This window comes from Pundamilia nyererei, unplaced genomic scaffold (genome assembly GCF_000239375.1).
Source record: "Pundamilia nyererei isolate P.nyererei 1_Seehausen unplaced genomic scaffold, PunNye1.0 scaffold00251, whole genome shotgun sequence".
NCBI classification, from domain to species: domain Eukaryota; kingdom Metazoa; phylum Chordata; class Actinopteri; order Cichliformes; family Cichlidae; genus Pundamilia; species Pundamilia nyererei.
Window position 1 is genome coordinate 179,505 of NW_005187652.1, and position 25,618 is coordinate 205,122.

General features: G+C 40.2%; 1 protein-coding gene across 2 annotated transcripts in view; it reads left to right on the forward strand.

Annotated features, from left to right (window-relative positions):
• Positions 1–6,779: 6,779 nt before the first annotated feature.
• The window catches only part of lrrc4cb (leucine rich repeat containing 4C, genome duplicate b), a 41,606-nt gene continuing 22,767 nt past the window's right edge, over positions 6,780–25,618 (forward strand). The window contains exons 1-2 of one of the 2 annotated variants that reach the window (XM_005749620.1): positions 6,780–7,275; positions 7,490–7,919. The gene's annotated coding sequence lies outside the window, so the exon portion shown is untranslated. Of the gene's footprint in view, positions 7,276–7,452; positions 7,920–25,618 lie in introns of those variants that run through there. The other variant, XM_013915050.1, reaches the window with a different exon arrangement.

The window sequence follows — 25,618 nt, forward strand, 5'->3', positions numbered from 1 at the left end:
ACCTGACATTTGTTCTTGGTAAACACTAAAATTACAGACTAGCCTAGTGACATGTATCCCCAAATTGTTCTACAGGAAATTACTCTTTTTGACTTTTTGACAGAAAAAAACAAAAATTGCTCACCGCACTGAGAAAATGCTCATCACATCGATAAGGGCCATAATATTAGTATAATGAATACTTGTGCATTTTTTAAAATAATACATTTTGTTGTAATTTCCTTAAGAATTAGTATGCAAGACTTGAGTCAATGACTTTCTTTTCTTTTTAAAAGATATGAGCTAGCATCGCTGCCATTCCTAAGGTGATTGGCTATTAACTGAGTGCCACAGTAGGTGTGTGGGTTTTCACCAGCTGCTCCTGTTTCCTCCCACAGTCTAAAGATGTGTTAGTTGAAATAGTGATTCTAAATTGCCCCCAGGTGTAGATGTGAATGTGAGTGGTTGCCTATAGCTCACAACCAGAGATTTGGACACCACAATATAACCCTGGATGGATGGATGGATGGATGGATGATCAGATGGTCACTTCATTCTTTCTCATGTGATGGTGTTTTTCACAACATATTCAGATGTGTGGTGTAATCAGAAAGCTCTATGACACCCCAAAAGGCAGATACCTCACTGAAACATGGCTGATTCTTTGTGTCAGTCTCCTTGTACGCCTCGGGACCACTACAAAGGTTCTTACTACTCCCTGTTCAGATCATTTGCAAGTGTGCACAGCACCACCTCCATTGTGTCAAAACAGCCTTGAGATCCTTTAATGTGAACCTGTAGTTGTTGGGCACCAGACCTGGCATTTATGGAGAGCAGCAAGCTGTCTTTTTCAGTTTGGGGCTTTTTATCTGACATAACTTGATCTTATATTTGTTAGCAACCTTGGCTAAAATTACAGTGAAATAAAGTTATTGTGCTGTCAACACTGAGTGTGAGGAGACTCTTTAGACTTTCCTGTTCATGTCACAAAGTCCCACCAGACTATTCTGACCAGGTCAACCCCTCAAAGAAAATACCAGGGACTTCAGTTTGCACGAATGAGCAGAGAGGGCTTTTCCTGTCTGTTGGGATACAGGTAGCATGCTCTACTTGATGCTAATAAGGCAGTCCCTGAGCCTGTCTTTAATAGAATTTAGTCTATACGTGACAAGAATTCGTCACTCTTCAAAGTCATGCATTTAGTTGCAAAGATAGTCTCCTGTTCATCAACTGCTATGGCAGAGATGCAAAAAAGTCAAGCACACTCAGCCTTTGCTCTCTGCGTGGGCTTCATCTTGTGGATATCTGTCTCTTTGGGGGCGGCCATTTTAATATTCAAACCAAGCAGAGAGAACAAGTGCAGAGGGACAGCGGCCATTTGAATAATTGAAGAGGCTCCGTAGAGCTAGAGGATCCTCTCTCTCTTTCTTTCTCTTTCTCTCACCATATTTCCCCTTCCGTGTTTTTTTCTTCCAGCCCAGCTTCTTGAAGTTTGTCCCAGAAAGCAGTCTGGGACTTGTGCTACCACAGCAGCCGAGCCAACATCCCAATAGACTGATGGGAAAAGATAGAAAGGAAGGAAGATGAGGGAAAAAAAGAGATGTCTCACAGAGGGAAAGAAATATAGAGGCCAAACTTGTTTTGACAGATAAGTGGCTATGGACCAAAATGAGGGATAAAAAGAATCAACTAAAGCCATCTCTGCCCATAATTTGTTAAACACTTTCACATAGCTTTTCCCATCTGTGTCCTTCAATTTGTCTGACAGACTTTAAAGCCAGTATCTCTAAATACGCCAGTGAGCAGTATCCTCTTTCTCTTCCCCCAAAAAAGAAAGAAAGAAAAAGTCTCTGTGAAGCTCTACGAAGCACATTTAGATTCTTACTGTCCTTTATCGTTTCATCATATCTCAAGCAGAAACTCGGAAATTTCATTCAACTAAATTGTTCTCTCAATTATGTGTTTGTAGCAAAAGGGCTGTCAGGATTACCTTCAGAAGCAATTTTTATTTATTTATTACTGGATGAAGCTCCACATTTAAAATATGTGTCACACATCTTTTTCTGTGTTAGACAAGAGCTTTCCATGACTTTAACCAAGTGCTGTGACTGACTAAAAAGGTCCATAAAAAGGCACCGAAGGAAGATATACTGTATAATCAGATATTTTAGTTGAAAGAAACTGCACATTACAACTTGTCAAATACCTGAATGTAAGTATTTAATGGGACTCTGTGCAATGCCTATTTATTCAAAAGCTTTTAGAACCACCTTTAGCACCAATCATTTTAAGCAATCATTTTCTGTATGATTTATTAGTCTCTCACATCAGTGTGGAGGAATTTTGGAGTCGTCTTCTTTACAATTTTGATTCAGTCCATTTAGATTTCTATGCATTCATTCATACACAGTTCTCTTAAGGTTCTGCCATAGCCTGTCAACTGGGTTGAGGATTGGACTTTGACTGGTGCTATTGCAACAACTATATTCTTTTATTTTTCAGTACTGATTTGCTGCTGTGCTTGATTGTTGTCCTGCTGCATGGCACATTTTTGACCAAGCTTCAGCTGTCAGATCCGTGGCTTCACATTTGAATACTTTGGAATACAGAGGGATTCATGGAAGACTGAAAACCATCCCAAAGCATTACCTCTCCACCACCATGGTTGACAGGTGCTATTTTTGCTGAGAAACTTTGATTTTCATCAGATGTGACCCTATGCATTATGACCAAACATCTCCACTTTGATCTCATCGGTCTAAATGACATTGCTCCAGAAGTCTTGTGTTTTATTCTGATGCAACATTACAATCCTACACTGTGCTGCCATTTTCTCTTCAGAGAGAAACAAATCATACTTCATCTATTTTCTTCTTTCTGAAATCAGGGTTGTTAGCTGCCATAAGGTGAGAGGCAGATGAGAGCTTCTTTTTTCCAACTGGACTGTCATGACATTTAACATGCTAACTGAGGCTTATAAAGTGTGACTTGTAGCTTTTGGGTTTTTTGCAGCTTCTCCGAGCACTGACGGTCCGACCTTGGTTTGAATTTGCTGGATCGTTAATTCCTGCCTGGAAAGATTATGGCACTGTATTAACATATACCCGAATGCTCCAGACCAGCAAACTGCCAAAACTTCTGCTTTTTTAGTGGCGATCACACTAGCTGATGATCACTTAATCAAGAGCATTTGATTAGCAGCACTCGGTTGTACTTACCCTCTGAACTCTTACGGGAGCAGCTTTGGTGTGTTTTTCATAGAACTGCAGAGAGTTGCATAAAGACTTCGTTTTTCATATGGATGCAATTATCAAAGTGTCCAATACATAATTATGGAAAGTTTGATAATTATTTTCATAGAAATAATTAGATAATTAGCTGCAAAGAAGTTATATTTATATGAGAGACAGGGTTGTACTTTACATTAATACTGTTTCAAATGCCAGAAAAATGATACCTATTGTGATATTGTGTAAGTAAGAGCCCTTTTGGAATGAATATGTTACATTTTGAAAGCTACAGATTATAGAACGCTCAAATTACATGTACTGACATATAGTATCCCAGCTGTTTTAGGCTGATTAGTTTGTCTGAAAAAAGGCTAAAAGAAGGATGACAGATTTACATTTCTTTAAATCCTTCAGAAAAATATAAAGGCATATACACCTGGTCTCAGAAGTCTCCAACCATGCCTTTTGCATGGAAAATAGAAGTAAGAGAAGCTGTCAAACTGTCAAATAGGCTTCTAACGCAGTATGTTGATTTACCACCCAGAAGCCATTTGTGGGCTGAAAGTCTTTGGCACTGACACTAAGTATTGCTGTTGTTCAGATTTAAATAAGACATACAGTATATTTATATTGTCCTTGTATGAAAAACATTCTAATGAGGGAGTACATAGTTAAGGCAGCATGTGGTTGACATTGATTTGATTGTACAGATCTGCTGAGGTTTTGTTTTTAGCAACAAAGGTTGTGCACCCCACCTCCCCACCCCAGTTCCCTCCACCTTTATTTTTAATTTTTTCTGCTCAAGAGAGCTCAAGGAATTAAAATTCATATTTCATCAAAGCGTGAACAAAATGCTGATAACAGAAAATATTTCTGAATGCATCTTTAGTTAGAAGACTGAAACGTCTCTGAGTTTTATGATTGTTGCCAGTTTGGTATTACTGCAGTGCTGTGTAGGAGAATTATACTAAAGTAAGTCGCAATTGTGGCTCAGTATATGTAATGGGAAACTAAAAGGTCCAGTTTTGTGCACCTGGATCTGACTTTACATGAGGCTATGAAAATGAACTAAGGTAAGAGTCCCACTAATTTAGCTCCTCAGAACAGGATTATGTTTAATCAAAGTGAAATTGTTCTAACAAGCTACCGTTTTAGTTATGCATGAAGAGGCAAGTTCTGACTTTCACAGATGTGGAAACTAAAATGTTTTATGAGAGTGCTGAAAATGTTTCTGGTTCACCGACTAAAGTCAGATAGATGTTAACAGATTCAAAAATAGCGCATATGGAACCAGTAATTTTAAATTGTTTTCTAAATTAAGACTTACTGTGGCTAATTATGTCTGACACATTCATTCATGGTTACCGTGTACACTGATGGCTGCTAGATAATTGTTTCCAGCCCTTTTCAGTCACATAAGAAATAAAAGATGTAGTATGATTTAGCTAACACAACTAGTACATGACAAATTAGCTAAATTACAAGATTCCAAAGGTTATAAAAAACATGGATCCAACAAGATGTATGAATAAGGTGCTGGGTACTATGATCCAGTGTTATGAAATGACTCGGTTATCACTGGCATAAACTGTAAGAGTAAAAAAAAACAAAAAACAGAGAGAACAACATTTGTACAAAAGATATATTCCCTTGGGCAGAACTGGTTAAATATTTACTGGATTAATAGATTAATATCCTACTAGTGTAATATTTTATAGTGTAGTGGTTTACAAATTTGGCTTAAAAGTGCAGGTTCCCAGGCTCAATCCTAAGAGAAAACACAAATCCCTTTAAGGTTCCTTCAGGAAGGGCACGTAGTTAAAAATTTGCCAAATCAAATATGTGGTGCTATGTGCTATCACCTTGAGATGAAGGGGATAGAAAAACATAAGTCTTACTGGTGAAGCTCAAAGAATGGCAATATTGCTTGTTATGCTGGTTAGTCCAACATTTAGACTGAAACATCTTAACATTTAATGGACTGTCATGAATATTTTACAGATATTGAGGTTCCAAAGATGATAGATTGATCTGACTTTGGTGATTCACTGTCTTTTCCTGTAGCAGCACGCAGTGTTACAGTGCAGGATGGACTGCATCAGCAGCTGTTGGATGGATCGCCATATACTCTGGTGCAGAAATGTCCAATACCCCAATCTGATTATAGCACCATTATCAGCTCAAACTTTTAATGTGTCTAATTTCTTGGTTCATCTAACAGTTTATTTTTCTTCACAAGCGCTAACACACCATCACAGAACCTTAATGACGATATTGCAGAAATGCAAGCAGTTCACCTGCTCTGACTGGATTTTTTAAAAATATTTTCAAGAATCGAAATCATTATGTTCAGGTTTGAACTGGACAAGTGGTTTGATTAATCAATAAAGAACTGAGTATTTATCAATAAGGAAGCTGAACTCATAGAGTGCAACTGTGACTTGTATAATAGCAGTTGAGAGCAATGCCTAAAATACCAGTCCAAAATCCTTTTTAGTTACTCTTTTGATGTGCTGACAGTGAAGACCGTAGCACACAATTCACCTCATTTTCATACCCATCAAGCCGTTCAGTTATGCTTTATGAAAGTGTCACTGTTTTGTGTTTCTTTAAAAATGCAACCATGTTTTTCCCCCACAACCACCACCACCACCTCTCTGTAGATAAGCTGTCACTATTTACTTTAAACATAGATTCTCTCACAGCTCTCATTCGATTTGTTGTGTGATCAAAACAACATGTAATACAATACCATTATGACTAATTTATATTCATCTTTGTTCTTTCTCCCTCTCTCTCTCTCTCCCTGTCTTTCTCAATCTCATAAAACAGCCTGGCTTCAGTGACCAGGAGCCGCTCTGTCACGTAGCTGACTTGTGGTTCATTATGTCATCTAATGAGACAGGCGGTTCATCTCAGATCAAATGAAACCACACTCACTTCTGTCTGTCTGTAGGTCTGAAAGTCACTAAAGCTCCTCGCCTACTATCCTAGCCTATATTTCATCTTATCACTATCGGCAGTTAGGACTCAGTAAATCAGTAAGAAGATGACATTGATGGGAATGATGAAAAGATATATATGTGTGTGTGTAGATATGTGTACTGACTTTAACATGGTGGTCAATTCAGATTCTTTCTGCACTTTTTATGTGGAAGAAAGCTGGTAGGATGTGCACATGTTGAACGGTTGAATGTGGGTTTATTTGTGGATGCAGACCGTTTTGGATGACTGAATAGAGCATAACGCCTGTAGGTGGCAACCATAGGCTACCTCATCAACAACTGAATCACACGTGCGCGCGTACCGACGCACACACACACACACACACACACACGTACACGGAGACATTAGACCTGGGCTTGCGTTAATGCTATTGATCCCTGATAATTAACGACCGCTGTGTGATTTAAATGGGCAGATGGACGCGCAGGCAAAGTGGTCAAAGTTAAAGTGGTCCCTAGGCGATTTTCGGGAACACGCTCTCGCCCACACGTGCCCGCACCTGCATACACTTAGTAGCCTAGCTACACGCGCACACACGTGATTCGCTCACACGCACGCGCGCGAGCCAGATCTGTGCCTGGAGACCGTGATCTCAACGTGCTCACTATTCCAGTCATGGACTGCAGCGAGCGGGGGGACCATTAGGAGACGGTGGGCAAGAAAAAAAAAGGCGCTTTATTTGCAACACACGGAGGATGTTGGTGCTGTCTCACCACCCGGATCGGACACATGCTCCCTGACAAGCGGAATTATTACTAATAGCTGCGCTTATGTAATCAATGCGCCGGGTTGCTGTGTGTGTGTATGTGGGGAGGGGGAAATAGCACCCTGTAGAATCTTCCCATTTGACTTAATAGAGAATACTGTATGCCATATGCTCTTAGAGGAACCTATGACAACCCATTTGTCCTGATGCGACGCATGTGATGGTTGCGGTGGGACGGATATCCTTAATTTTATCCAATAGGCGTCCTCAGGTTTTCTTTTTTCTTTTTTTTTTGTAGGACGGTTCTGCACCCCGTTCGTTCTGCGCTGACCTTATCAGCAACGCTTTAAATGGGTAATTGTTAACTGTCAGGTGTTTCCACTGGTTTTGTTCATCTTTATTAAAAATTCACAGCCAAACAGGCATATCTGTAAGAATCAGTCCACTTTTTTCTTTTTTTTCTCTCTCTCTCTCTCTCTCTCTCTCTCTCTCTCTTTTGTGCGTTTCCCCCCTTCCCCCCCCCCCCCTCTCTCTCTTTTGGTCGAATTTGGTTTGGCGATTTTCAAAGAGGAAACCACCGGTGGGAGTCAGTTTTGGACTGTGACTCGTCTGGAGAGGAAGAGGGGGCCTATTCGGACTTGACCATCTAAAACTCTGCAGGATTTCCTCCTCTCAAGTCCAGAGGAATACCTTCAAGTCCAGGGGGGCTACTGCTGGTCCTCTTGAGCGTTTTTCCCCCGCTCGCTCATTGGCGCTCGTTGCATCCGAGGGAATGGTAGCCGCACCGCAGATCCACGCAACTCTTTCTGAATGTTTGGCATTTTTCGCTGGCGAACATTTTGACTTGTGATCGAGAAAAGACGCGGACTGCAGCAGCCTCTAATCCCTTTCACATGGAGATTTGTGCCTCGGTCGTACTGCAAATCTTGAAAACGGGGACCAGGGCCCTGCTGCTTTTTCATTCGATCAACCTCAATTTCTTTTATTCGAGAAAATGCGTAAGTATTTCACTGAATTCACTCCAATACAGCCCGTTTGGTGTGATGTGGTGCTGTGCATCCCCATGTAGACTAATCTCCCATCGCCATTTAACCCGCAATTTGGTTTGCTGGCAGACTTCAATGTAAGGAAAGCTACTTTTTAAATATTCTTTCATACGTCCTTCTTTTCTTTCTTTCTCTATGGGTTACGGTAGCTGTCGCATTCTCTTTCGGGTGTGAGCGATTGTGTGCGTTCTGGATTTGTGTGTGTGTCTGTGTGTGTGAGACATATGGGCTATATAGAGAGAGGGATAAAGATAGATAGGAAAGGGGGTTGAGGAGATGTGGGGGTAACTGATGCACCAAATCGTGTGTTTGAGCGCTCGGTAGACACCGTGAGTCTGTGTAGTCTCCGTTGCCAATAGGACATTAAAGCTAGAAAAAGGCCGACGTCATATGGTAATTCAAATTCAGTTCAGGTATTCTCAGCATACACGTTTGCAGCAAAAAGGGCGCCGGATTGGCCAGGTGGGCTGGCTGGTCCAGTCGAAGGGCGCTTTGAGTTGGAGGTTTGAGTCATGCTTTATTGTATAGAATATGCTCGTTTATGTTTTTTTGTTCTTTTCCCTGTGCTTATACTGGTGACCCAGTGTATCTCAAACCAAGCAACTCGTGAGTGATACAGCTCGAGCAGAAAATAGGTTTTGATTCTCCCCCTAACACAGCCTGAGCAGGTCAGAGAAAGTATAGAGCAGCATTTTAAAATCTAAGCTGTCAAATCTTGAAGGACTTGTTGGGTTTAAGTAGCTTTAGTAATGCAGTCTTCAAAGAGAAAGCAAATTGAATAGGAGCTGTCCATCAGTGGGAGGTGCTGAAAATGCCCTGATGCTGAAAATACATGTGTGTTGGTTGAAATAGGCACATGGAGCTGGCATTGTTGGTGCAGGCATCAGCTAAAAGCAGTCCACTTAAACCTGAACCGGTTCCCTCTCAACTACACTCATCCACATTCACTTCTGGCGATTTTACAGCATGCCTGTAAAATGAAGGACACGGGCTGAGTGTGAATGAGTCTGTGATTCAGGGTTGGTTAACACAAATTTGCATGCACATATAGGCAGAGCCTTCCCATTATACGATACCTCATATGTGCTGTTGTTTGATGTAACATTTTTCATGAGTAGACACTTAAATAGGCTTTTCTGGTAAGCACTGGTGCAGTTGTTCTTTATGATCAGTAGGTTGCTAAAGAGTCAGGTTGTTGCAAGTGTACTTCCCAGCATGTAGTTTATACAAACCTGCTTACCAGAAAGTTGACTCAGTGTTGAAGTATAAGCGAAAAGGAACACCTATACTTAGCATAAAGACAACATGTCATGTCTTGAAATCATTACAATGCAACTACCTCGTTGCAAGAAACGTGGGTCAGGCAAATGTTAATTTTTTTTCTGTCATCCCTTTTCTTAAAGTTACTATAGTTTTGAAAGCAAAGTGTTTCTTTCTTTGTTGTATTTTTCCATTTCATAATTTGTTAGTTGTTTTCAGTGAGCCACAGGAATGCAGTTCGCCCTGTTTAGCACCTGGAATACAGAGCTGTGCAACTATTACATTTGAAGAATGGGGTTTGACATTGTGTGGCTGAATTAAGCAAGAACTGTCGTAGAAGGCATATGTTGCTCTAACACCTGTATGTATCATTCACCGCTAAAATGCATTCCCAGATGTGCACATTAACCATGCCATCGCAACTTGATTGTGATGGTATTTGTTCATTCAGTACAAGTTTTCTTTTCTTTGTAAATTCCAGTTTTAACTTGGCGTTGTAGATGAAGCAACACCACATTCATCGACAGCATTTTTTTTTAAATCTGAAATTTGAAATCTCTCCTGCCATTTTTAATATTTCTCAGTTTCAATATTTCACATGTCATGTTTTACTATTGCCAGTCAAATGGGGTTCAGATGATTTCCAAATCCCTCCTTTCTTTTCCCATCTGCTCTTCAAACAGCGTTCCCAACTATTTAGAAATCTGGGTTATTGTAGAGTATACAGTTTGCCCTCTATACTTTAAATATATATATACATACCGTACTCCTTTCTAAGTGATTTGCAACAGTTGTTTTACAGTTTTAAAATTCAAGTTCCTCCATGTGTAGTTCTGTTTGTGAAATCTGGAGATACCCTGTTATTGGAGTGTGCTGTAAGTGCTAAAATTAAGGCCACACACAAGTAAGTGTCTCAATAGGGCATTGGGCCACCTGAGGAGTAACAGCGAGCTCTTAGTTTCTGAAAAAAAAGGAAACCTGAAGCTCAGCTGGAGAGTTGTGAGTATTTCCCACCAGAAGTTCATATGAACCTTAAAGATGGTCAGCATCATTTTTATTGGAAAAGCTATAGTGCTGTGTTTGGTTTCAGTGCTCGAAAGCAATGAATGGGGGGGGGGGGGGGGTCTTAGGTTGTCCTGCAGATTTGGGTTTATCACCTTGTGTATTCCTCGGTTATGAGGCCAGAAACACCCAAAGCACGAGAAATATGTTCACCCCGACAAGCATTGTCAGTTCTGGCATTTACCTGCCTACTAAGGGACCAAATGGACATAAAGCATGCCAAGACCAGTCACCAGAGCAGCTCTGACAGAAGCCTTCGCTGTAGGAAATAAGCACTTGGGTGAATAAATTTCTTTTCATGCATGCCACGCATGTAGTCAACCACTGGTTCAAAACAGGGTGAACGGTGACTCATCTAACCACCTCAGATCTTTTTTTTTTCTCTCCTCGTTAAAGCGATGCATTTGTTCTCATCCAACCTGCTGCATAAAAGAGCTTGTTTGTAATAAGGAGTTTACGTGATTCAGATTCACCGTCACTTCCCTCCTTAAATATCGTTTTGCTAAGCTGCCTCCTTACTCCCCCAACAAACATTTGCAGCAGGTTGAATCATGTTGCCTCGCCTGTGTGGGTTTTTTTTTCTCTCCTTGCTTTTGGAAACGGTGGACACAGCGGAGGCACGCGTGTCTCTGTTTTGCTCAGGCGCTTGTGTTGTTTCACAGTTTTCTCTTTGCATTTTCCAATTTTCAAACTTCATTAAGTCAAAAATGTACATTACAGAAACTCCACAATCTATCCACTGATTAAACTTTTTTTTTCTTTAAGCCACAGGAACCAAAATAATGAGCCACTGGGTCTGCCCATGGTTGCTACACGCAGCACTAAGCATGGTAGGATGTTAATCACGGAGTAATTTGAAGGACCAGTCGCACACACGCAAACACACACAAACACGTGTGGAATAAATGTCTTCTTTTTTTTTTCTCCAGTCTTTTAGATGTTAAATGTCCAGTCATCCAAACTAGGATTCCTAATTAATTCCCCCAAATCCTCAGGTTATGGGTCAACCCCACAAAGTTCAATCTGATTTCAGCATGACATTTTCAAGACATTTTCAAGACTCTGAAGCTGAAGCTACTGCGGTAGATTAATGCCTGTTTTTAAAGCCTTTTTCTTTCAACTTGACAACGGCAAGAAAATAAAAATAAAAAATTGCTGATTCATTTTCAAATGACTATCTTCTCCATTACACTTAAGCTTCTGGCAATTGATGGAGTCAGTCAGTGTTTTTGAGGAATACGTTTTGTTGTTTCATCCATTTATATCGTCGCCTTGCCCGTCTGCATATATCTCTGCTTGATATGGGAATCATTTATGGCTGAGCTCCTGTCTGGGTAAAGTGAAAAAAAAACACACACACAGCACAGTCCGCCCCAGGGCTTTGTGTTATATCTTAAATAATACAGAAGGATTGTTTGCTTTTCTATATGTATATTTAAAGCACATATCCGTGTGACGTAAATATGTAAGTGGGTCGCGGCTGGAGATTAGAATGACTTCCAGCCGGCTCCATTTTGATAGATTGCACTCTGTATCTTTCCAGTAGTACCTCCACAAAACATGTGTTTGTGTCGAGTCAAGAGACAAGGCTGATCTGAGCGAGTTGGACTGCTCGGGTGTGAAAGAGTCCAACGCATGCCAGGCTGGAGAGAGACTTAGTATTCACTGTAGCAGCTTAAGTTATGCCTTTGTGCACCAGAAAGGGGATTATTCAGCGAATCCTGCTCTGTGTCATTCACGAGTCTGCATTTCTAAATCAACAAATATTAGTGTGGTGATGTATGAAGACGCTGCATCTGCGTGTGTGCCTGTAGAACTATCTGCCTGCTCATTACGGCTGCTTGTGGCTTATGTAGAACGGCGGCGTTGAGGCCTGCAAAAAAAAAAAAAAAAAAAATCATAACTTATGGCACAAATGTTGTAATTGTTTTGACTGTGGCTGTCGGTGCCTTATTTCACCATCTGTGTTGTGTGCCATGTGTCTGCAGTGGCCTGCAGCAGGAGCCAGCCATCAACTCCATTGAGAGCCTCTGATAGAAAGAGTATGTTCGGGCTACGGGTACCATGTTTCTGCCTGCTAGCAGCAATGAGCCGCTTTCTCGAAATGACATAATGACCTTTACAGATTCTGCTACAGGTTTCTAACAATCTACATATATACAGGTAAAGCTTAAGTCAACATTGTTTTCTGTGATATGAGACGCAGCTGAATTCCACCTCCTGCTGCTGAAGAATACATAATCACCGTAAATAATGCCCTAAAGGCAATTATGGCTTTTATTCAGCTACTTTACTGCTTTATTTATTTATTCATTTTAAAAAAATGTTTCATAAGTATATGTAATTCTGTACAAATCAAGTAAAGGCACATCACAGCAGCCTACAAGAAAGCACAGAACTCTGGAAGTCATTGGAGATGTTTATGGGAATTTGCAGCGATGTTCTCATTAGTGTGTTTATTTCACATCTAGTCCCAAGATGATGAAATTAACCAGTTCGTCAAATTCATTTTTTTTAATACTCTGTATTTTATTACACTACCAGTTAGCATAGCGTAAAACGTTTTATTGTTCAAACAGCTCTCCCTCAGCACACAGCAGGTAACTTTAAGACCAACCGTAGTCATTAAAATTTGAAAGAGAACCATACATCTAAGAAAATCCAGCTACATTTGGGCCAGTTTTGTTCAAGATATCTGGGCCTCTACAGACTTGAAAACTGCTGAATGAATACTTCATGTTATTTGTCTGGAAAACCTTGAGACTGTTGGAGTGTGATTTTATGTGTGTGTTTATGTCTCATAGTAAAGGTAACTTTATTTTACCTTTTTATTGCTGAAATTGAAACTGGTTATTAGATGTGATAATAGATTTAAAATAGTAATGAACTGCAAGAGTATTCAGAGGACACACCTTCTTCTAAAGATTACAAAGTTTTTGGCAATTTTAAGGAAAGTGATTGGATTTAGCACCAAATTCTAATGGGTGCTATTAAGGATGACCAAACTAAATCCAATCCAGAGAGCGTACACGTTAATGTTCCCAGCTTGTATGTTAAGTAAAAACATGTGCTAGAGTCTGTTTCTATGATGCTGATGCAATATTCAGTGTCGATCTTTTTAAAAATGAAATGAAAAAATGTAAACCTTCTAATAGTATATAGTCATTCCAAATGGACTAAAATATTTCATTCTCATTTCAGTTTTACTTTTGATGATAAGGGCTACTAAAAATCAAAAATCCTCTATCTGGAATTATTAGAATATTTCCTAAAATCAACCACAGAAGGACTTACAAAACAGAAATGTCCACCTCGTAGAAACTATGCTCATTTATACTTGGTTGGGGTTCCTTTACCATGAGTTACTGCATCAGTGAGATGCAGCATTGAGGCAATCAGCTTGTGGCACTGCTGTGGCTCTACTGAAGCCCACTAGGCTGGCAAATCAAGCGCAATAACAACATGGTCAGCAAAACATTTTCGGCCCCGTGGGCAGCAGCAGAGTCCTGCAGGAAGAGGGAACCAGGCATCTCCATGAAGTTTATCAGCAGATGGAAGCATGAAGTGCTGCATTGACTTTGGATTTGAGAAAACACAGTGAACAACCACCACCAACACCAGCAGATGACATCACGCCCCAACTCATCACAGACTGCGGAAACCTCCCACTGGACTTGAGACGCCTTGGATTCGGTTCCTCTCCATTCTTCCTACAGAATTCTAGGCCCTTCATTTCAAAATGAGACACAAAATTTACTTTTCATCTGACAAGAGGACTTCCTTTCTGTAACTATTTAACCCACGTAACGCACTTCTGATGTTGTCTCTTGTTCAGGAGTGGTACAGCAATCAGACTTTTGTCTCTTGAAGATACCAGTGCGTGGTGACTTTCAATGAACTGAACCTGTCACTCGTCGTGACTCTCCCAGGTTCTTGAATTGACCTCTTGTTTGTGCACGTTTTCCCACCACATTCAACTTTCCATTACTATGCTTTGATACAGCGCTCGCTGAACAGTCAACCTTTTCAGCCATGACCTTCTGTGACTTAACCTCCTTGTGGAGGGTGTTGGCGATCAGGACAACTCCCACATGAGTGTGGTGGCATGTATTGAAGTAGACAAATATTTTCAGAGAGGGAATTTTTGATTTTCTTGCGCTATGAGACACACTCATCAAAATTAAAATAAAAGCCTTTTTAGGGCTTAAATATGATGTGCAACCCAACATAACCTGGCCACCCCACTGCTGTTTCCTCCATCAAGTTTCATTCATTTCAGCCGAGTAGTTTGCAAATAATCTTGCAGCCAGATGGAAAATCATCACATAATAAAATATAATACAGTATTCAGAAAGAGAACAACTCATTTGTTAATGTGATTGAGGTGATGTAGTGTTGTAATCTGTTTAAATTGCTAGTGCTAATCTATAAAGAATTCATTAACTCCTTTGTCTTTTGAAGCTTCATTGGAAGCGGTTGAGAAAAAATAAATAAATAAATAAGGAGAAACACGTCAGGACACCAGCTGAAAATTAAATCAGGGACTCTATGTTTTTGCTTATTTGACATGTGCCCTAAGGAGTTAACTGTTAGGTCAACCTAAAACCTATGTTCTGAATATTAAACACTATTCTAGGATGTGTTTGAAGGTAAGGCTTAGTAGAAGACAGCAGCTGTAATTTGAAAAACTAGAGTCATGGGAGGGGGGAAAAGTGTGGAAATAGCCAAAGTAGACCAAAGCGAGCCGTTGGAGTATTCTGCCATTTGATGTATCAAGTTTAGACCAAGTGGAGGTGAAAGCAAGCCCTTGGAAGGGCTTTGCCTCAAAGTGCGGGCAAATCTCATTGTCTGCTTATCAGCCTCAAATTTACTCCGCCTTACTGAGATATTGCCTTGGAGAATTAGGGATAATAGCTGAAGTGATGACTGTCATGATGAGTCTCTATCTCTCTCATGTCTAATACACCCTCGTCTTTCCGGCTCCGTCTTTCAAACTTTCCCTTATTTATCTAATTCCCCACATATTAATATACATTTTATCTCCTGCCAGTTCTTTTGGCTCAGATGTACTTGATGAAAATAGCTGAGCGTTACTTAGTTCATGCGTGCCTGGGTTTTCATGTTACAACTCACAAGGAGCAGACAGTGATTCATGATACAATAAGGGGGTGTAAGAATTAAATCAATATCTAGTTCATTAATGCTTTGGCAAAAGGCTCAGATTGTAGTTGCTGGAATACACTAGATTGGCTTAATTGGCAAAAATGAAACCCCAGTAACTGGCATCAAGTCAAACACTACTAAACTGAGAAGGGAATCTTGTAGGGATGACAAGATTGCCTGTTTATTGTGTCGCTTGGAGTTGCCTCTCCAACCCCTCCCCACCAATCCCACCACTTTTGTTTTTTACGACAACACTTCTTTTCACCAACACGGTTTTCCAGGGTTGAACAAAGCTGGGAGAACATCATGTTCCCTTGTTGCCTCGCACTAATGCATTATTGGTGAACCTCATTGTTTGCGACAAGAGCATTTTGTCCTTCACATTCAAAGGAAAGGAAAGAGAAAAGCCTCTCATGTTGCTTTTCTTTGTGTCTTGTATCCTCAATTATAACACAAAGTCTCTTTCATTTGTTATGAAATGTATTAAGACTTGGCTAAGTATCCAAAGGATACTTAGGATAAAGGATAGTTGTAAAACAATTTGATCTTTTCCTCGTTCCATGTGTCCTGTAATCTTTTTACATCAGTACAGATGGGGACATCCCAGTCATTTTTCTTGCAGTTTTTATTCCAATAGTGTGTTTCCAGTGTTCCTTTGACATTCAGCACAAGTGCATGCATAGCTCATATCAGCTCATATCGCTGCGCAATTGGTCAAATTTGTCATTAAATGTAGTGAATCTGCTTATTGCAACTATGCAATTAGTAAATATCTTTCATTTTCAACAAAAAAAACAAGTATCCTACAAATGTTTTGTATAACTTTCAGTGGAAAGAGAACTGACAGTCTGACCTTGACGTGGTTTAGAATTAAGCCCCTCCTTTGCTCCGGTTTGATTAAAATTTTCTCAGCACCAGCAGCAAGTAGCACCACTCTTGGTGACCACCTATAAATCACGGTGAAATATAGCACTGAGCAGTAAATGTATGCGCCAAAACCATAGCACAGGTGCTCTCAGAAATAATGTCACCGGCAGCTTCGGTTACTCCCTTAATCCAAATGAGTATTTTGTGTGAGCTGCTTCAGAAGGTGGTTGTCAGGCAGGTTGTTATGAGCAACTTTCCATGGTTCCTGTGTAGTGTTGGGCATGTCAGTTGTGTTTGCCTCTTCATGTAATCTCAAACTGACTCCATGTTGAGAGCGGGGCTCTGTGGGGGTAGTGCCATCTGTTGCAGGACTCCTTGGTCTTGTCAGTGAATGTTTAAAATGTGTATTTTTTTTTAACATTATGGCTTTAATTTGGAGTTACCAAGACACCAAAATAAATTGGGACCTCACTGTATTCCTCCAATAAAAGAGGAATACAGGAAAAAAATCTCCGAAATATAATCATTGCTGACCGCTCTGAAAATACTGAGATTAGTGAAGGACATTTTGACAGCAACACTACGTGTGCGCTCCTTCATGAGAGTCTACCTTAATTTTCTGCCTGTGTGTGGATGTAAAAGAACAAAAACCAAAATGCATGACAGATAAAATTGACACTATCCACTCTCTATTTTTCAGGGCGATCACAGAGATCTCAAACACTGGCATCTTGTCAGCATTTAGGCGATATACAAAACAATGTGCACGGGTTATTACTACTTGGGTTAAGCGAAAACAGTATTCTTCATGTGAACCTTTTAGATACATTGCCAAGAATCTACTTCTAAGTGCTTCTCAGCTGCTTCTGTCGCTGCAAATGTGTGTTACACAGTTGAAGTAAAAACCCTGCAAGCTCGCCCAACCAGCTCCCGCTGTACGGACTTTAATTATCCGTGCTGGAAAAATAGTGACACGAGCTGAGGTGGAGACCCAAGTCTTTATCGTTTTCACACCTCAGTTATGAATATGATCAACAACGCGAGCCAATTAATTTTGTAAAGGAAGAAGGCACTGCTTGACTACAGTACCTACCACATGTTTTGCAGTTATTTTACTTAACAAGTCCTCTTAGCCCCTGTGATATAAAGACTGGGATCGGCTCCAAGTCCCCCTCCTCATGACCCTGAGCTGGATAAGCGGTTAAGAAAATTGGTGGAAGGATGGCAGTCCTCTAATCTGATTGGGTAAAAATGCTTCTTTGCGCCAAGATACCCAGATACACACACAGTTTGTGTTTCTCATCAGGCTTCAGAATTAGTATCTTATTTATTTCTCTATCCTCAGTGAGAGCAAACAAAGAGGGCCGGGCATGTCAGGCACAAAGACATAACTTTCTATTAAGAATACAACAAGATGATGCGCAGTGGTAAAAAGGTTGCATCTCTTACTTTTCGTGTCAGAACAATGTCTGTTCTGACACGAAAAGTAAGCAGAGTAAACAACTAGATCATCAAGTCAGGTCTGAAAATATCTGATCATGTTTTCTTGTAAATCAAAATCAAAAGGAATGCGAAGGTTGTGTAGGTTGGTTCACGCCATTAACTGAGTGAGCAGTTTCTGTGATAAATGCCAAAGGAGACGGAATTTCAGTTTCACGCGTTTCTTTGGGAACATATGGTAGTAAATTGAATGTTTTTCAGATAAAATAAGCAAACGGGCAAAGAAAAAGACAAAGCTCTAGTCTCTTAAATTTGCGTTTGGTAATTTCCACAATCCCATATTGCTATAAGTTTATCACACAGACAACTCGTATAATGACATATAATGACAGAAATGCACCAAGACCAAAACTAGGATGCAATTTACTTCACGGTAACTGTTGCTATGAGCCAGGCAAACTCTACCAGTATCCCCCATTCCTGTTTCTCATTCTTGTGTAGTGAGGATATGTAGACTATGTATCATGAGTCATTTAATATAGCGTAGAGCAGCTAGGCTAAGGGGCATATGGCCATGTTGGAGCACAGCCATCCGGCTTAAGGCGGGGTAAACGGATGGGCAGGGATTGCTGGTGCATTAGCATTTCAGCTCTGCATCGTGTTTCAGTGTTGTTTCTCCAGTGAGCTTGCTGTTTATCCAACAGCAGTAAATAAAACATTACAATCATATTTTTGCTCCGTGATCATCAAAGTTGGTGGTAAGGAATTGGGACTGTCACACACTGCAAAAGCCACTTGTCTGTGACTGCAGAGGAGACAGACAGAAAGGAGAGACAAATGGAGTGGGGAGAGTGCTTGCGTTCCTCTAAAATATCCCTGGTCGACAACGGATGCTGTGTTCACACGTTATTCGCGGACAGTTTGTACCAGCACTAACATTCTGCTGAAGCTGTGATCGGCCACGATTGGCTAAACGCGGTGGAGAAAATGCTTCCGCAGAGCTTGAGAGCCGACGACGGACTATGTGTGTGTCGACTGTTGATTATGGGGAGAGCCTGTGGTTCCATCTATTTCATATTCATGAGCCAAATGGTGCGCATTGTAATATTCATGGACAAATTAGACGTTCAAAACACCAGTGTGAGCGAGGCCGTATGCAGAATGCTCTCACTTGAACTTCTTCCACCTTATCCTGACCCATCGATTTCCATTTCGCTCCTTTCCATCACCGATCCTGGTGCTGGGTGCTGGGTTCCTCTCAAGAACGTGCTGAACATATTCCATAGATTATTTTTATTGTAGTACAAAATTCCAGGCCGTTGTCTTCACAGAGATACGTTTCCATTGTCTACTAGCACTGGCGAAGCAAAACCACTCTTTTTCTTTTAAGGAATAATATATCCTGTTTACTGTACGATAGGTTGAGAGCGGACTGGCTTGTAAGAGACCAGCTTTGTTCTGCCTCTCTGATCAGCTGGCTTGCTAGCAGTTGGGAGGGAGCAACAGAAGTGTGTCCAATCAAGCTGAGCCCTGTTTTAAAAGGCCCTGCAGTCCTTCGGCAGAGGCCGCATTTATGACCCAAAATCGAGGAGACGAGCCTGGCCCTCTTCCAAGCCCCTCGAGCTCGTGTATATTGTTTGAGCATATCCAGAGGAAAGTGCAACACTGCAAGGAGGCCTCATGAGACACCTGTGCATGTGTAACTGGCTGTGCGTGTGTGTGCGTGTGTGGATAACGGATCTCAGTCTCAAACCTTATAACGATAGCAGTCACATCGCTAAAGTCTAATGATAAAAGCGGGTGAAGAGTGCAAATAGTACCAGGGTTCATTTTTTACCAAGAGCTATTTTACAAGGTCAAGAGAAAGGAAAAAAGTGCACATCCAAAGTGACAAGAAAAAAAAAAACATTATTGCCATTCCCTAATAAATACAGACTGCTCACTGTTGATAGAAATTGCATTTGACTTGACAATCAAATTAAAAAGCCACTCATTTGCATCAGCTTAATGGGAACCTACAGTCATTTTGTGATTACAGTCCAGTTAGTCTATTACTGTAATGGTGCGGATTTATAGCAGATTTTGCCCATTAGGTGATCAGAGCATTTCATACCACGGTGGGTCTCATCTAATTTAGGGCAGATCCCTAAACTGAAGGTCAAGATCACAACTCAGTTGATTGTGTGCCTGAAATCTATTTTCACTGACCTGTCTGTACATAGATTAGGTCAGTAGTGATTATAAACTTAACCATACTAACGGAGACCAGAAATAATACCTGAAGAGCACTTAGTGTCCTTAAAGTTCTAAATTTTACTCGAGAAATTCTTCTGCTTCACATCATCATTCCTCAAGATTCACCTTTTTAAACACAATACAAGAAATGCGGCTGCCAAAATAGCACAGATTTACCTAAAGTGTTTTTGTGTGTGTCTGTGTGTGTGTTGTTGTACTGTAATAGTTTGTTTTCCTTAGGGTGGATTCATGCCAACGTGCCCCACAATTTTATCTTGCTCATGGTGATCAATAGGCATTAGCTTGAGACAAGTGTTTTCTCAAGCAGGTTGTTCACTGAGTGATTGGCATGTCTCTGCTCCTTCACCTACACATCATCATGAACCCTTCTACATCTGACTGAGCAAACACACTTCTCAACCTGAATGAATGAGCGTAACACTCACCGAGCTGTCAGTGCACTTTGCTTCTGGAGTTTAGACTCAAAAATCATTGCAGCTGTTCCGGAGCTTGAAAATTATCCATCAAGGTCTGCTTCTGGATCGGTCTGAGGTGGACTAAAAAGCCCCACTGTTACCTCGCAGGCACAAAGTCCTGGGATCAGTACTCCTAAATAGCAGAGATTAATCAAAGGTAGACTCACGCCCTCCAGAGATAAAGTTTCTGTAATGTGGTACTGCAGCAGCTCACAAAGTTTGGAATTTTCCAGAGTAGGATCAGGCTGTGATCAATTTTATCCAATCCATACCAGCAACATATATTTGATAGCCTATACGTTTTTGCACCCTATTTTACTGGAGCTGCTTTATCTTTACAGACACATCATGGTCTGATTCATAAATGTGAGTTTATTAGCTCAACCTGTCAGTGTGACGTTCATAAAAGAAACTATACCAGGCAACAAAGAAACAGTTGCTGTAATTGTACTGTATTAACCTGAGAGAAGGGATTAAATATTTTTGCTAATAAAAAGAGCTGAGAAAAAGAGGTACTTTTAATATGAAATCCTAAGCTAACAGCACAGTTATATCAACAATCAGTTACCACAAACAATCTGTGGTTCTAACCCAGCCCAGTTTTGACATGCCTTGACTCACAACATTATGTAAGCAGAATTTTGCAGCATATCTGATGTTTGACACGTTAATCTGCTCATTGCATTCATCATTTTTGATGTGTTTTATAGAAATCCATTACCATTGCTCCATTATAGTCTGTGTGCTCCAGTCTTTTCTCTCTTCTCAATTGCCTGCCTTATCTTGGTTGGGCTGAGTTAGGTGTTTTTCAGTCTTAAATCTTTTAGCAAAAACTAGGACTGCAAGATAGAATCTGGCTTTGTGGAGCTAGATCAAATACTAGCTCGGGTGCTCTCAGTAACAAAGGTGTTTTTTGTCATTCCAAATACAGCATATGATGCAAATGCAGCTCTATCTGAAATGATTTTCTTTCATGCCTCTTTTGCCGTTTTCTTTTTGCAATGACATGTAATAAGTCTCAAACCAATTTGCACCCGTCTTTATCCTTAAGTCTCAAGCTACAGACTTTAATCAAACAAGCATATGCTGCCTATGCGGTTGCCTTTGCTGCATCAGATAGTAGAATAATTCAGTGATTCCCAACAAGGGGTACAAGGATCCCAAGAGCTACTGCTTCAGTAGCTGGGGAATACGTGGAAAGATAATTAATGATCTGAACAAGTTTGAGTGGAAAAGTTAACAGAGAACCAAAAGGAAAGAAATGGCATTATTAGCTCCTAATAATGGTTGTTATTGTCAGATCATAGGATAGAGAATACATAATTTGTTGAATAAGCATAATATTTAATTGCTGAAATGCAGTATCTAGCTAAAATTCTGAATTTGCTACTTTGCTGGGGTTTATTTTTTGCTGGGGTTTTGTCAAAAATATGACCAACAGCTGAATTGTTAGCTAACATTGCAAATTGTTAGCTAAATGTTAAATGGGTTCGCCAGTTTAAGTGTCTTGAAATAAGAAGCTGTTAAGAGCCTTGTAAAAACACTACGGCTGTAGAATGAGTAACCTGAAATCAGTGCAGATCCAGGATGAAAATGTATTCGGTTGAAACACGTGAACACGAAAGATAGCGGAAATATGAAAGATAGTTTGGGTGCGTTACATGAAATAAGGTTCGGAACCAATTTCACAATAGAAAACAACTCACTTAATGCATCCAATTTATTAAATTATAGAGTAGCGGCATTTTCATATGCATCTTTGAATGGACACAGTCTCTGAATTGCAAGATAGAGATGTTGTAAGATACAGTGAATTGGATTTTACACAACAAAGACCTAATCTATCATAGGCAGAAGATGTGGCAGTGGACTAAAAGATGTGCAACAGGAGGGATAATTCAATTATTGAAAATCTTGTGGGCTCTTCCCTCTGCTTTTCCCCACGGTGTTCAAGGTTAATTGTCATAAGTTCAGGCCGGTCTTCCACCAAAGCACGAGGGAGGGGACCAGAGGATAGACAGTAGACCAAAATTCAATTTTATTAGGACGATTGCGCATTCAAGCAATATTTTCCATTAGGCATTGATTGTTCAGTGCAGACTACCTCTAGGCAGCTTCAAAGAGTTTCTCCAATTTTCTACATAAGTTACTGCTTGTTCCCTCGTCTCGCTGACATCACAGCTAATAGGAAAACCAATGTGACACATTTACTAAAGAACTAAGCGTTAGTAAAAGGTTATATGAAATGTCTTCTGAACCTCAGCTTACGCTTTTGGCTGTGAGATTAACAAAGGTGTTTGGCATTGCAAAGGCACTGTAGATAGATAAAGGCCATTTCAGACACCAGCATGTTAGCTTGTCTCAGTCATTTAGAGGATTGCTTGTGTAATGCCATCTGTATTCTGGGGATGAACATCCACTTTTACAGCACGATGGGGAGAGGAGCAATATCGACTTCGGCCAACATCTTTTGCTTTCCCTTTATCTTACAGGCACTCACCCACTAGTTAGTTCAAATTATGACAGACGTCTGGGTACATTCATTGTAGAAACAGCGGACATACAGTAAAACAACATTAAGCATTTGTGAACGCAGAATGTCAACTGCTATAAAGCAGACAATAGCAGGCCGCAAACACTTTGTTTTTTCTCAGTTATGGACTGAGGTGTACAATTAAAGAAAAAAGAAGACAAATAAAAATAAATCCAAAATGCGTCAGTGCAATGTGTCAGGCAGAAACAGTACTTTAATTATTACATAACCCTAAAGCTGCTTTCACACAGGACGTGGCATGCATTGCTCTGCTTTTGCTTGGTTCAGTGAGGAAGGCAATCAGAACCATGCAAAATAAGCAGCGTTTGCAAAACTTTCATTCTGCTTTTTGTGCCTCTTTCCCTCAGTACTTTTAGAGCTTTAATATAGAGGAAGGTACTGTAAAGAACACATAACAAATCTAAGCTGCATTTATACAAACTGTCTGCTTTCAGCAAGTGATACGAGTGGCAAAACACCTGAAGTGTCTACTTGGATGGAAACCTATTTCCGAGAAAGGTTTTTCCTTCTGAAGTCTTGATAGAAATTCAGGCTTTTTTTGTTTATTACAGTAAGTTGCGACAGATGAAATTATCCTTTGTTTTATATTTGTGCTCCATTTTGCATTTTCTTCCTGCTGGAGTTTTGATGCTACCTTCTCTTGTCTGTGCATGCAGTCAAAACGATGGACAGCAGTCCAGTACAGCTGTGTTGAGCTTTAGCAGTACAGCCCAAGAACTGCTGAACCCTTGGAATACAAAAAGGTGAATTTTCTTCCTGAAACATTTTCTTAATCTAGTATGGTTTTTTTTTTTTCTTAGACTTCAGACACGCAGAGACTGACTGGTTGGCAACCATCTATCAGTCACTATCACAAGGAAAAATCATATATTCTTTGACTGACTGGCGAATGGTTATTGGGGATTGCTTGATTGTAAAATTAATTGCAAAGACGTATATTGTGCAAAACTAAATCCTCCTTGCAGTTGCTTTAGTCACTAGCAAAATGCCACAGTCTCCTGTAGTTTTCATGGAAGCTGCCAACTATTCTCCCAGCAGTAGTGAAACTGTAAAAAGTCTGACACAAACCAAAAGCTGAAAGGAGTTAGCAAGTATTTTCAGGCAAGTAGTTGTCTTCCACACAAACTACGGGCAACTGCAGTAACCTGGTAGTGACCAAAGCAATCATACCGAGGTGTTTGGTGCCCCACTTTCTTTGAGACTAGTTGCACTTAGCAACTGCCTGCAATCTCCAGCAAAACATCTTTCATACACAGGTCTTCCTACTGGTCCCTTGCCCTTAGATATGCATCAATTTAAACAACTGTGGGCAGCTGTTTTGATAAAACAAAACAAAAAATATGATCTATAAATAATAGTGCTGTCAGTGGTAATCTCGTTAAAATGACGTTAATGAGCTAACCATGCTAACGCGTTTTAACGCCATGCAGCCCCACGCATGGGGCAATCCGCGCTAACTCGCTTAATGCTGACAGCACTAATAAATAAACATTAAAAAATCTTCAGATTAACTGATAATTACATTTGAAAAGTATGGGGAATCGTGCACATCATGATGTTTTACCTGTTTTTCTGTGGTAACATATTTGTGTACCGTAAGACACAACCAGCCGTTTCCATCCAAGCTTTGAAACTACACAATTCCCCAGTCTATTATTGCTATTAGTGGCTACTGATGATGTACAATATGACCTATTATCTGCATATATTAACTAACATTAATTATTTCACATGTTCAGAAAACGCATGTGTGCTAACATTTTCTGCATTCAGTAGGGTTCACAGCGACCAGCACAAACCTGTTTCCAAAAATATACAAATAGAAACCAGACAGCCTTTTAAAATCCCATGAAAGGTTCATAAAAGGAAAAAAAAACAGGTTTGCAAATTTTGCACAGTATAATAAGTAATTTTCTGCTTTGAGAAGTCAAAGCAGTTTTTCTGTGCTCATATTAGCAGCTTTTTGTTAGCCACAGCCACTTTTTGTTAGTAGAACTTGGGATTGCCATCAAGCTCCGTATTAGGCTTTTTTCCCATTTAGCCAGTCTTAAAAATACATTTACAGCTAAACAAGAGCAATTGTATTGTTTGTTTTATCGACAGCATACTGGAAATGCTGTATCACATCGCTAAAAGGCTCTGACCATTAGATTTGTACAGATCCTGACTTTTTTGTGATTTCATCTTGACCTTCTCTATTATCATGTCATCAGATACACGACGAAGACATTCCGCGTGGCAGTCATATCCTCACTCCAGAACAATTTGTAAAGAGCAGAATTGAGCAGTTTGTAAAAGTGCGTTCACACACACACACACACACGCACACACACACATGCACAGCACAAACAAACAAAGGTCTGCTGTGTCTCTGGTGCCTGTCAGGTCGAGTGGTGGTAGTGATGACACTAATGACAGCGGTGAAGGTTGGAGGCTGCTCAGGATTTAAGATGTGACACCTGTCATCACTGTAATGATGAAGTAGTACGGTCCATGATACAGATCTATGATGCCTCCATGTACAAACTGCTGTTATTGATGCTAAATTGTTTCTGAAACACTTTATGTGTCTATATGTGATGACTTTTTTTTTT